Raw genomic sequence first — 13,197 nt, forward strand, 5'->3', positions numbered from 1 at the left:
AACGTGTCTATGATATATTCCATGTGAAATTTTTGAGCTTGTAAACTAGATACAAGTTTAATGTTGTTAAGTATTCAAACAGATATATCACTAGAGTAATGAACTATAAGTGTCTTCATAATGATGTCTTGGTGTCTCTAGTAAAAACAAAGCTAAATTTTAAATTTTCATGCTAGGTGTAAAGGAGAATATGAATATTTAAGGTTATGAGGGGTATTAATAAGGTGTATTAAATAGGGTAAGTTGTAGTTTTGTAGGATACACATAATATTCTAATATAAGGGTTATACTAACCATAGTCTAAAATTAAGGTAGTAGATAGTGACCATATGACAACTATTGAGGTATGAGTCCAGTATGCACAATTATTTTTAAGGGAAGGGATACCCCGTATGAAAGCGTCTTGCAATGTGTTCAGTCTCATTGTTGCTTTGAGGCAGGAATCCAAAGGTTCATTCAAAACTTGGTAGAAGCGGGCTACTTGCTGGTGGGAGGTAGTCATGGATGATGGGGCATACTTCCAGAGAGTGATGAACTTAGAGTAGTATTCTTCCAAGGTTAAACCAAGCTTCTTGAGACTAAAGAACTCATTCATCTTGATAGATTCATGAGATGGGGTGAGATATTGACTCTTCACAAGTTGTTTGATGTCATTCCATATTTGGGAGTGTTGGATGACTCCCTTTTCAAAAAACCATTGCTTCCACCAGATTTTAGCATCCCTAGTGAGGCAAAATCATGCAATCATGGACTGGTTTGCTACTCCAATACTGGCAGCTAAGAAGTAATCATCCATTCTCCTTCGATCCATACCTTGGCATCCTTCTCAATTTTTGAACCTTCCCCCTTAAACGAGGAAGGTAGCATCTGTTTGAGTAGGAGCTTCTTCTCTTGGGTATAGCGCATTGGGGAAAGGAGGGTGATCATCTTGTCCATCATTGCAACTTTAAATTTTAGGATTACGAGATTCATACTTCCCTAACCGTAGAGGGAAGCCATCTCCCATCTCACACAATACATACTTCCCTAACCGTAGAGGGAAGCCATCTCCCATCTCACACAATACATGAAGCCATAATGCATAAGCTACAACACACTACTTGTGTTGTGTCCACAGAGAGCTAACCTGAGCTAATGCCCACACACTATGACCAACTCGACGTGGTCATTTATGTCTCACACATGTTACTACCTAACATGCCAGCACATAGTGTAACTGGCACAAGCTAGCATTGAGCTTTAATCTCAACAGCCCCTCTCAAGCTCACTTCACTTTTCTCTCTGAGAAAGTAAATCCAAGTCATTCTGCTGAAATCATCAATGAATGTCACATAATACAAGCTACCTTTAATGGATGGGTTTTGTGTAGGACCCCATACATCACTATGAACTATCTCAAGTGGCCAGTGCTACTCATGTTGCCTTCTTTAGGAAATGGCAACCTTGCTTGCTTTCCAAACTGGCAAAACAAGCATCACAGACATGCATATTCCCATCATACTTGAATCTCAACAGCCCCTCTCAAGCTCATGATGTACTGCCATAGATGAAGATGTTGATGAGCTTGGGCTATCAAAGCTCTCAACACTCCCCCTCAAGCTCATCCCATGTACTCCCAACATAGAATGGAAGTACTCAAACTTCTCCCTGCTAAGTGGCTTTGTAAAGATGTTGGCCACCTGCTCTTCAGTCTTCACATACTGCAAATCCACTGTACCATCTAACACTTTCTCTCTGGATAAAATGATAGTGGACCTCTATATGTTTGGTCCGCGCATGAAAAACTAGATTCTTGGCCAACTTTATGGTAGTCATGTTGTCACAATGAATGACAGCCTGGCCATCAATAGGCTCACCCAAATCAGCCACCACCACCAAGAGACTCTTTAACCATACTCCTTTACATGTGGCAATGGCTGCACCCCTGTATTCAGCCTCTGTACTAGATAGAGCAACAGTAGGTTGCTTCTTACTACTCCAAGTCACCACTGCACTTCTAAATGTAAAAGCATAACCACTAGCAAATCTCCTGTCATACGAACTACCTGCCCAATCTGCATTTGTGTAGTCGTGTACATCCAAGCCTTTACCATGCTCATAAAGAAGACCATAATGTGCAGTGGTCTTTACATAGTGCATAATGCGTCTCACTTCATCCAAATGAGGTTTTCTGGGGCTCTGCATAAATTGGCTTGCTAGCCCCACAGCATAACCGAGATCTGGTCGAGTGATAATGTAAATAAGACTGCCAATCATCTTTCTATACATAGATGGATTATCCAACTCTTCACCAAAATCAACCCGCAGCTTCACATTCTGCTCCAAAGGTGTACTCATTGGCTTACACCCTGTCATCCCATATTTTGCCAACATATCCATTGCATATTGGTGTTGCACTAACCATGTCCCTGCATGGTCTTTGATCACTTCAATCCCAAGAAAATATCTCAATTCACCAAGTCTTTCATATCAAACTGCCCACTCAATGCCTTTTTGACATGCATAACACCTGTAGCATGATAGCATGATCTTCTGTGTGACAATCAAATCATCCACATAGATGACAAGCAAGACAATCCCATGATCTGTTTTCTTCACATAGAGTGAAGAATCTGATGAAGAAACCTGAAATCCAAGGGAGATAAGATATCAGCTTATCTTATCACTCCAAGCACGAGGTGCTTGCTTCAAACCATATAATGCTTTCTTTAACCTACATACATGAGTGGGGGTACCTCGGGTGTACATATCCTTTTGGCTGTGCCATATAAACTTCCTCTTGTAAATCACCATTTAGAAATGCATTTTTCACATCCATTTGATGCATTTCCCAACCATTTTTTGCAGCCATGGTAATGACTGCTCTCACTGTTCCCATCTTTACACAATTGGACTAAATGTTTCATCATAGTCTTAGGTTTGTGCATAACCCTTAGCTACCAACCGTGCTTTATGGCACTCAATGGAACCATCTGATTTTCATTTCACTTTATAAACCCATGGAACCATCTGATTTTCATTTCACTTTATAAACCCATTTGCAACCAATGATATTTTTGCCTTATGGTAGGGCAACAAAATCCCAAGTTTCATTATGGACCAATGCATCCATCTCAACATCCATTGCCTTCTCCCATACATGCTTCCTAATAGCTTCTGTATAGCATGTAAGATCCACATGCTTCACCAAAGAGGTCATATATGCGTAATGCATAGCAAAGTAACGATACATCAACCTATCAACTGGACAACTGACCCTTTGGGATCTCCACAATGCATGCAGATCACTCTGAACACCTATCACTCTAGCATGTGGAGGCACATATCTATCCTGCCTTGCACACCTGGTGTGCGTAAAACTGGTATTCCAAGTTTCTCATCCAAACTTTGTTGTGAACTTGATAACTCCTAACCTGTAATGCCAATTCCTTCAACCTTATTTGCCCCTTTATCTCCACGGCACTACTCCCAATGCTCACACTCTCATGTCTCAAGCGTCCTGACCATGGACGTATAGTGCTACTCTCATACTTTGCTGGCCTAGACATAAAAATAGAACTTTCTTGTGGTGGCAAGTTCATGTGCACATCAGCATCAACGAAATGAATGACACCCTCATCCTTTGCCTTGTATCAACTAGCAAAGTTCATCAAACACCACATCTCGTGAGATAACCACTTGCCTAGTTTGTGGATTGTAACATTTATATGCCTTGCAATCCTATGCATACCCAACAAAAATGCACTTTTCTGCCTTAGGATCCAACTTCCTCCTTCTCTCATCTGGCACATGCACATAAGCTATGCTACCAAACACTTTGAGGTGTCCAATGTCTGGCCTAAAACCCGTAAGACGCATCTTTGGCGTACTTCCATGTATGGCTGCTGTGGGTGTCTTATTAAGTATATACAACAATGTGGCACATGCTTCTGCCCAATAATAGTCTAGCATGATCTTTTCATTGAGCATTTCCCTAGCCACATCACAAATGACTCTATTTTTCCTCTCAGCACAACATCATTTTGCTGAGCTGTGTACCTGCAAGTTAGCTGCCTTCTTATGCCATGCTTTCTCAAGAAATTCTCAAAAGCATGTGAGGTGTATTCACCACCTCCATCTGTCTCCTCAAACATTTTATCTATCTAAGAGCCATATTGCTTCTCTACAAAAGCTTTGAAGTCCATAAACTTTCCCAACACTTCACTTTTCTCTGTGAAAAAGTAAATCCAAGTTATTCTACTGAAATTATCAAGCTGAAATCATCAATAAATGTCACATAATACAAGCTGCCTTTAATGGATGGGTTTTGTGCACGACCCCATACATCATTATGAACTATCTCAAGTGGCCTGCTACTCATGTTGTCTTCTTTAGGAAATGGCAACCTTGCTTGCTTTCCAAACTGGCAAGCATCACCATAGACATGCATATTCCCATCAAACTTGAATCTAGGCATCCCACTAACAATACCTCTTGCCTGTATGTTCTTTAACCTTTGTATGTTCACATGTCCAATCCTTTTATGCCACATGTCAATGTCCTATACCACATTGCGGCTTTTAGAGAACATGGCTGATTTCAACTCAAGAACATGGCTGATTTCAACGGCTTTTAGAGAACATGGCTGATTTCAACTCAAGAACATGGCTTTTAGAGAACATGGCTGATTTCAACTCAAGAATCCCAACATCCAACTTAAATAACCTGCCTTCTTTCTTGCCTTTGGTAATGAATCTACATCCATTTTTGAAATCCTCAACGAAGCAACCATGCTCCTTGATACAAACCTCTAAACCTTGTTCAACCATTTGACCAACTGAGGCCAAACTTTTTGTAATAGAAGGCACATACAAGACATCTGCCATAGACTTTGTTTCACCATTGTGTATCACCAATTGTGCATCACCAATGGTACACTTCCAACATGAGTGATAGCATGCTAGGAATCATCACCTATCTCCACATAGCCTTTCACACCCATTGGCTTCATATGTTTAAACCATTTGCCATGACAAGTCATATGGTTTGATGTGCTCCAAAGTCCATATACCAAGTGTCATCACTGTCACCATTTGTCATCATAGATCCCATTTGTCACCATTTGTCATCATAGATCCCACGACATGTTTCATGGCAAACAAGTGATTTACGCTGCCATCATTACTTCTTGATGATGCAAGATTTCCACCACCATTTGCATAATTTCCACCATGTTGTGCATAATGTCCACCATGTTGTGCTCTACCCCCTCTCAAATCATTTTGTTTGCGGTAACAATCATGTGCCATATGACCAAACTTCTCACAGTAATAGCATTCCACATTTTACATAGATGTTTGTTGGCCTTGCCAACGTCCTCTTCCGTGAGGATTACCTCTGCCTCTCTCGGAGGTGTATATCCATGACCACCTCTCCTAGCACCATATGTAGGCTGAAAATTCTGTTGTGGTGACCTATCCTGCCATCCATGACCTCGTGATGTAAATCTCCCCCTACCTCTAAATCCTCTTTATGAATAGAAAGCCTGATTCTTACCATTATCATCATGGCTAGTAGATGCATCATGAAAAGAGTCACTGAGTTTGATTTCCTCAACAAGCAAGAAAGAAACCAACTCATCTAAATCTAGTAAACCTATACTCCGAACAGAGATAGATGTATCAAAAGACTTGTACTCCTTTGCCAAGACCACGCAAGGCAATGTCTACCAAATCATCACTCATCAGGCATGGGGGCATTGATAGTTTCCAATGCATCTGTATACTTCTTTATCTCTTGTACGTAATCATGGATACTCCTTCCTTTCCACCTCACATTATGAATTTGTTGTCTCACAACTGAGACTTACGAGCACTAGTATCTGTATCAAACAGCTTTACTAATGTATCCCATACATCCTTGGGATTCTCATCATCATGTATATGTATGATTATAGCATCCGAGATACATATAGACAAGTAATGCAAAACTTTGTATGCTCTCTATGACCACTGTTTATTATGAGGTACAACTTGTTGTTGTGTAGCTTGTCGGGATAGTTACGGCTTTGCCTCCACACCTGTATAACAAGGTTCCAAAATCCTTTTCCTTTTAGAAAGCTTTTAATCATGTACTTCCATGCCTGGAAGTTCTTTCTATCCAACTTCTCACCCACAATATGTACTAGGCTGTCTGACATATTTGCTCAATATACAAATGCACCTTCTGCACACGTCTAATTCTATAAATGAGCCTTCCTTAGCTCAACCACACTCTAATAAGTGTTCGAGATACTCCAAAGTACTCAACGAACTTCACTGTTGATGTACAAAATCACTCTAATTGCATTCAAATTGAACTAGCATACACAATCCAAAGTACCCTATTTTGGTGCATCTTCCAAGGCTTCAAATTGCAATGTAGTGGTTCAATCAAGCATGGATAACTTTCATTGACACCTAAACAAGCTCAATGTTGCATATCAACACCAACCCAGGTGCGTACATACCAAAAATATCAAATCCCCTTCTCTGTTTTGAGAAAAACTAGTAAAACTAGTAAAAACCAATAGGAAAAGTGCTCTAATTTCTTCAATTCTTGTCCAAATTGATATACCAGGCATTCATTAGCTTAGCAATGATGTCTAATAATTCCATATAAAAGGAATTAGACCAATTGTAAAGGTCGAGAGAGTAATCAACCAATTAATGATCCTCTGTTTCACTGATCTCACTATATACACAACCTGTTTAATCAGCTCCAAAATGCATAATTGCTCCAACCAACCACATAGAAATCTTCTCATCTATGTGTATCACAAAATTTCTAAGGATATTTTGGGTTTAATCAATCACAATGCTTGAATTTGGCCTCCACTTTGCTATGTATTAAAATTTCTTCTCTGTTTCTTCCCTTCAGGCTGCGCAGCCTACTGTAGAGGTGATTTGAGTGATTTTTTGTGGCTATTGAGGGCATATGTAGATAGCCAACACTCCTAGGCATGCACAAAATCCATCAATGAGGTGATTTTTGCACCAACAATGGACCTCTCTTCTCTGTTTTTGTGAGGGCTTCAAAATAGTGAATTTCCAATCACTTAAATGCATCAAACTTGCTCCAAATTCATTTTAGGGCTTGCACATGAGTTGCAAATACATTCCCATTTGCTAGATACATGATTATTTGTCAGATTTGTAACTATTTGCCTCATACATTCACCACACTCAAGCTTCAATGAAGATACATTCACCACACTCAAGCTTCAATGAAGAGCTTGCAAAACAAAATGTTTTCCTTGCTTTGGGCAACTCAAATTTGATGTTATTTGTGTTTTTGCACTTGCAATCCACTCAAGGATGTCTAGTAGTCCTTACCTAATAGGCCAATCTCTCAAATTTGATGAAAATTGGTGTGCTCCAAGCTTCACAGCTCTAATGGCAAGCTTCACAGCTTCTTCTCCCTCTTCTCTCACTCACTCATAAACCCTAATAGAGAGTACCATGCTCTGATACCATGATAAAAACCAGGTAGAGGGAGAGGAGACACACACATAGAAGCAAACCCTAATGTATTATTAAACCCCAACCATAGAGGGAAGCTATCTCCCTTCTCACACAATACATGAAGCCATAATCCATAAGCTACAACACACTACTTGTGTTATGTCCACACATAGCTAACCCTAGCTAATATGGATCCGCACAGTATGACCATCTGGACGTGGTCATTTATGTCTCACACATGTTACTACCCAACATGCCAGCACATAGTGCAACTGGCAAAAACTGACATCGATCTTGAATCTCAACAACCACCACTTTGGATAAATTTTATTGGCGTGAAAGGATTACACTTTTATTATACTACATCAAGATTTACTGGCGGTGAGATTGTTTGGGTTACTAACCTATTCACAGTGTTGAGGTAGTACAAAGTATCTTTCTCATTGTTCCAAAACCTGGTGGAATCAATTTTTGAAAGATTCCATTTTCATGTTTCTTCATGGTTTCTTGAGCACCTCTATATATCACCTTGAAACATTTTACATCAAAGATGAATATACTTATAAATTTTCAAAACCCAACCTCAAGAATATCATGAATAGTTTCACACTACTCAAGATTATCCTCTATGACATTGGTATCATGTCTACTAGCTCAAATTTCTTGCTCAAAAGTTACCATCACACACAATAAAATGTGTTTCTTTTAGAATCCACAAGCTTCGTACGAAAGTGCCTCCTCTCTCACCATATTGCATTACATAGTTTGTACTAACATTAAAAAAAGCATGACATTTAGTACAATGCATCAAACAAAGTATATAGCGATCAAATCATGACATAGAGATGAATAATATACTTACTTGAGGGTTAAATCCTCGTGCATACTCATGCTCTTCTCTTGTGATCATCTTTCCATTTTTTGATGCCATTGATATTGCCATATAAAGCCATTCTATATTGATCACATTTGGTAGAGGTTTTAAGCCAGGTGGGAATGGCAAGCATCTATTTGCTCTTTTAAAATATCTTCTTTCATCCTTTTATCTATTGATTACATCCGTGTATCTCCCAATCCACTTCTCCATGATGGGACTATTTAGAATGCAAAATGTATTCACCTTTTTGGCATAATGCTTCATCCATTCTTTGTTTCCTTTCTTTTCTTTGTGTCACATTATTGCTCCATAATCGTGGCATGGAAGTATCTATGCGAGAGAGATGTTTTGAGATATACACAAGAGACTCTTGCATCAACCATATCTCTACCATGCTTGCTTCTAGCCTTGCTCTTTTTCTCACAAATTCCTTTAAGGTTTTCCTAAACCTTTCAAGAAAAAATATTTGTCTAACATGAACAACGCCACAAAGTAACACTTCATCAACCAAATGCACCACAAGATGCAATTGGCTAGTGAGAATTGTTGTAGGAAAGTTTTTCTTGATCATACACATTTGGAGTAAATGTGTGTGCCTTTTGGTCAAACACACACACACACACACACATATACATATATACACACACACACACACACACACATATATATATATACACACACACACACACATATACATATACACACACACACACACACATACATATATATATAAAAGAGAGCAAGAAGAAGTAATGCATGTCAATGGATGGAGGATCTATCTCCTTTAATGATATGTAGATACATACATAGCAATCATGTATACTATTGATTATACATTACTTGTGAGCGCATGTGAATACCAAATATGTAGATACATACATAGCAATCATGTGAATACTATTGATTATACATAACTTGTGAGCACATGTGAATACCAAATATTCAATATAACTTAGCTCTAGTGAATTAAAGAGAACATTTATACCTCACCAATATTCCCATTTTGTAAATAGCCTCTCTTACCTTCTTGTCTCTACAACCAACTTTAGTAATTGGAAGAATAAACTATGCATAGAAAAAAAGAAAGTTAGTACTAATACGAGACTAAAAATTATGTACCATAAAGAGAAAATGAATAAGAGAATATTTATATACCTTTAAAATCTTGTATCAATCATGTGTCTTGAAACCATATAATTGTACCTCTCCTTTGTTTTTGGTCTTTGTGAAGGAACCTTTCAATGAATGCATTACTCCCATTTTTGTACAAAAAGAGGCAATCACATTTTTCACCTTATTGTGCTCCTTCTTGGTTAATACCCATGGTGCCTTTCGTAGGACCATGATATCACTCTCACTTATAATTGGTCATACACTTTGAAGGTGTCCAATGTTTTGTAAGTTATCCCTTACACCGTTTGTAGATATCTCTTTTACCAATTAAATGGTAAAAGAGATATCTCTTTTACCAATTAAATGGTCCCAAATATTTATTGCCATACTCTTCAAGATATGCATAGGATCTAAGAGATGACTGATCTTCACCTCAAACCAATATGGAAGCTAAAAGAAGATTGTCTAAACATACCATCGGAAGGTGGATTGGGAGTGCTTCTCCATGCCTCAAACCAACCTCTACCTCTCATCACTAGTGGTGAGACATCATGTGACACATACCTGGGATGTGAAGGGAGAAATCGATGATGTTTGTCATACACCACCTTCTTTAGTGTAGAGGGTCTTTCCGAAACAAGTGATGGTCCACAAATTAGACATGAATGATGTCCGAAGGTTGCCAAATCTATTTTAAAATTGAGGTAATTGAGAGGTAAAGATATTAACTTAAAGTTTAAATTTCAAAGCTTAAAGTTATCCAATTTAAGTATGTACCTGAGCATTCCGAGAACCCAAGATAGTCATGCATTATCCAAAGCAAAACTTCTTTCACCTCCGTCTCATGCCTATTTATTGGCCTTGAGACATCATGCACTTTAATACCTTGCCATAGTGTATAAAGCTCTTCAATCAAAGGCTCAAGGTACACATCCATGTTTGCTACCTTATACTTGCTTGGTACAAGGAGAGCATGCATGATATGACCATTATTGATTGCCACCCATGAAGGAAGGTTTTATTTCACCCAATACAATAGGCCAAGTAGACCATGATGTAGACCTAAATCCAAATGGGTTTACACCATCCATGGCCAAGGCAAGCTCTAAATGATGGGGCTCATCTTTAAACTCTAGCCATCCATCGATGCTCCACATGTTGCCACATTGGTAAATCAACTACTATGATTCTCATGATGCCATCGGTTGAGCGATGAGTAGCATGCCATGTCATGAGTTATGCAATCGCTATACATTTAAACATGTGTTGGATGTGAGGAATGATAGGGAAGTCTCTAAACACCTTTCATGGAATTTTATCTTTTTGAAAATCATCCCTATAGAGGCTTTCTACACATTGTAGACATTGTGTTGCATCTTTATTAACCCCTCTGAATAGCATGCAGTAATTGGTGTAAGATTCCTTCTTAGCCTAAATAACAAATAAGCCTCTACTTCAATCCCTTGTAATCATTCTATGTTTCAGAATGCAAGAATATATTGTTTTTCCTTGTTTGGCCTAGTGAGATAAAAATTTCTAGAGAGTGGTAAATTGGGATAAATTATTTCTCTAAAATAGAAAATCAAAATAGATTTTCCAAGGTGCAATTGGAATTAATTAAAAATTATTTTGAAGAGAGCCTAAGGGTCAAGATTTTTTTTAAAAATTGGATTAAGGTTCCTACGAACCAATAAGATTAATTCCAAGTGTTGGGATAAGATAAATAAAGAAAATACCCAAAAATGAGTAAATGCCCACATAAGATGAAGAGTTGACTAAGTACTAGATTTATTAGTTAAAAATTATGAAGTATTAATTAAAAAATGAGATATTTTAGAGTAATCATTCCATTTTGACACATTGGTAAGGAGAAGGGGGCCCTTCAAGGAGGTGCCTATTTCACATGTGTGGATGAGTTTTAAACTAAAAAATAATAGGATATTTTTATCTCTCCTCTCTCGTAGATCAAACCAAATCAAAAGGGTGTCAAACTGGTTCAAAACGTGTCCAAATTCAGCCAAACTAAAGCTCAAAAATTCTAGAACTTAGTTGGACTCAGTTAGTGGCCTCCCTCACCTATAAATAGACCCTCATCCTTTTATATTCTCATCTGTGAACTAAACTATGCCGATATTACTCTAAGATAAGCTTATTTTCTATTATCCTCTACAAATTGAAGAGATTGGATCTTCTCTCTCTCTTCAATCTTCCTTGGAGACTTCATCAACATACCAAACCAGTTGATTGGTTGGGGGCCTCTACTTTGATCAAAGAATCAAGCAATCTAGGAGGTAAAATGTGGTTTATGGTCTTTTCTCTTTGATCTCCAAATGTTTGTCTCTTCTCAACCCCTCTCAAGCTTGAGGAGCATTAAATTGAATGGCTTTTCAATACAATTGAAGTTCTTTAATGAATTGTAGTGATAAATCACATAAATTTCTATTTATGCTTAAATTATAATGTTTTTTTAAAGCATTTCTCTCTCTCCTCCAAAGAATGGTCATTCCTATGACCTATTCTATATTCAAATGAAGCTTCTCATGAAGCAATTCTCTAATCTAAAAATAATTTCTATGCTTGTCAAATTGAAGCCAAATAAGTGGCTTTTCAATGCTTTTATGCTATTTAATTTATGAAAAAATTAAGAATCAAGTCCATAATTGGATATTGATCCAATTAATGGTTATTCTAATCATAAGGATATTACTAAACTTTATGCTTTCAAATGATTGAGATTTAAGTAATAGCAGCGGAGCTATGGTAAAATTTTTGAAAAATTAACACATGAATCATTTTCATTCATGATATGAAAAGAGGACTTCCTACCATATTCTAGGATTAATCGTCCTAGATTAATTAAATGATTCTCATTATAATCATGGAAAATTTGATTTTTATGTTTATGCATAAATAGTAAATTAGAAAAAAGAGAAATTTCTAGTAATCCATTTTTATGTTAAAAGAGTAATCCCCACCATGACAATGGAAATCCATGTATTCCAATGAAGTAAGAGAAAAATTGTGATGCTAAGATAATGTATATTTTATTTAAAATATAAAGAAGGATTCTAGTTAAACTTTCTTTTTGTATAGATAAGTTTAAATGATGAAAGAGGAATTCCCGCCATATTGGGATTCAAATATTTAAATAAGGAAAGTGTAATTCCTAGTGTAAAGGAATTAATAGAGATTTTTATTTAAATTTTAAGAGAAAATTTAGTTAAATTTATCTTCTTGCATAGATAAGTTTAAATGATGAAAGAGGAATTCCCACCATATTGGAATTCAATGTAGGAATGATGTGAATGGATGTAGGAATGATGTGAATGAATGTAGGAAGGATATGAATGGACATAGGAACGATGTGAATGGATGTAGGAAGGATATGAATGGACATAGGAACGATGTGAATGGATGTAGGAATGATGTGAATGGATGTGAATGTATATAGGAATGATGTGAATGGGTGTAGGAATGATATGAATGGATATAGGAATGATGTGAATGGATGTGAATGGATGTAGGAATGGTGTGAATGGATGTGAGTACATATAGCAATGATGTAATTGGATGTGACTTAATGTAGAGAATGTGTGATAATGAGAAATGACGTGGAATAATGAGAAATAACATGGAATGGGATAATAAGAAATGATGTGGAATAATAAGAAATGACATGGAATGGGACGATAAGAAATGATGTGGAATGACGAGAGATGATGAGGA

Source organism: Cibotium barometz, chromosome 3 (genome assembly GCF_041138505.1).
Source record: "Cibotium barometz isolate CiBa-2024 chromosome 3, ASM4113850v1, whole genome shotgun sequence".
NCBI classification, from domain to species: domain Eukaryota; kingdom Viridiplantae; phylum Streptophyta; class Polypodiopsida; order Cyatheales; family Cibotiaceae; genus Cibotium; species Cibotium barometz.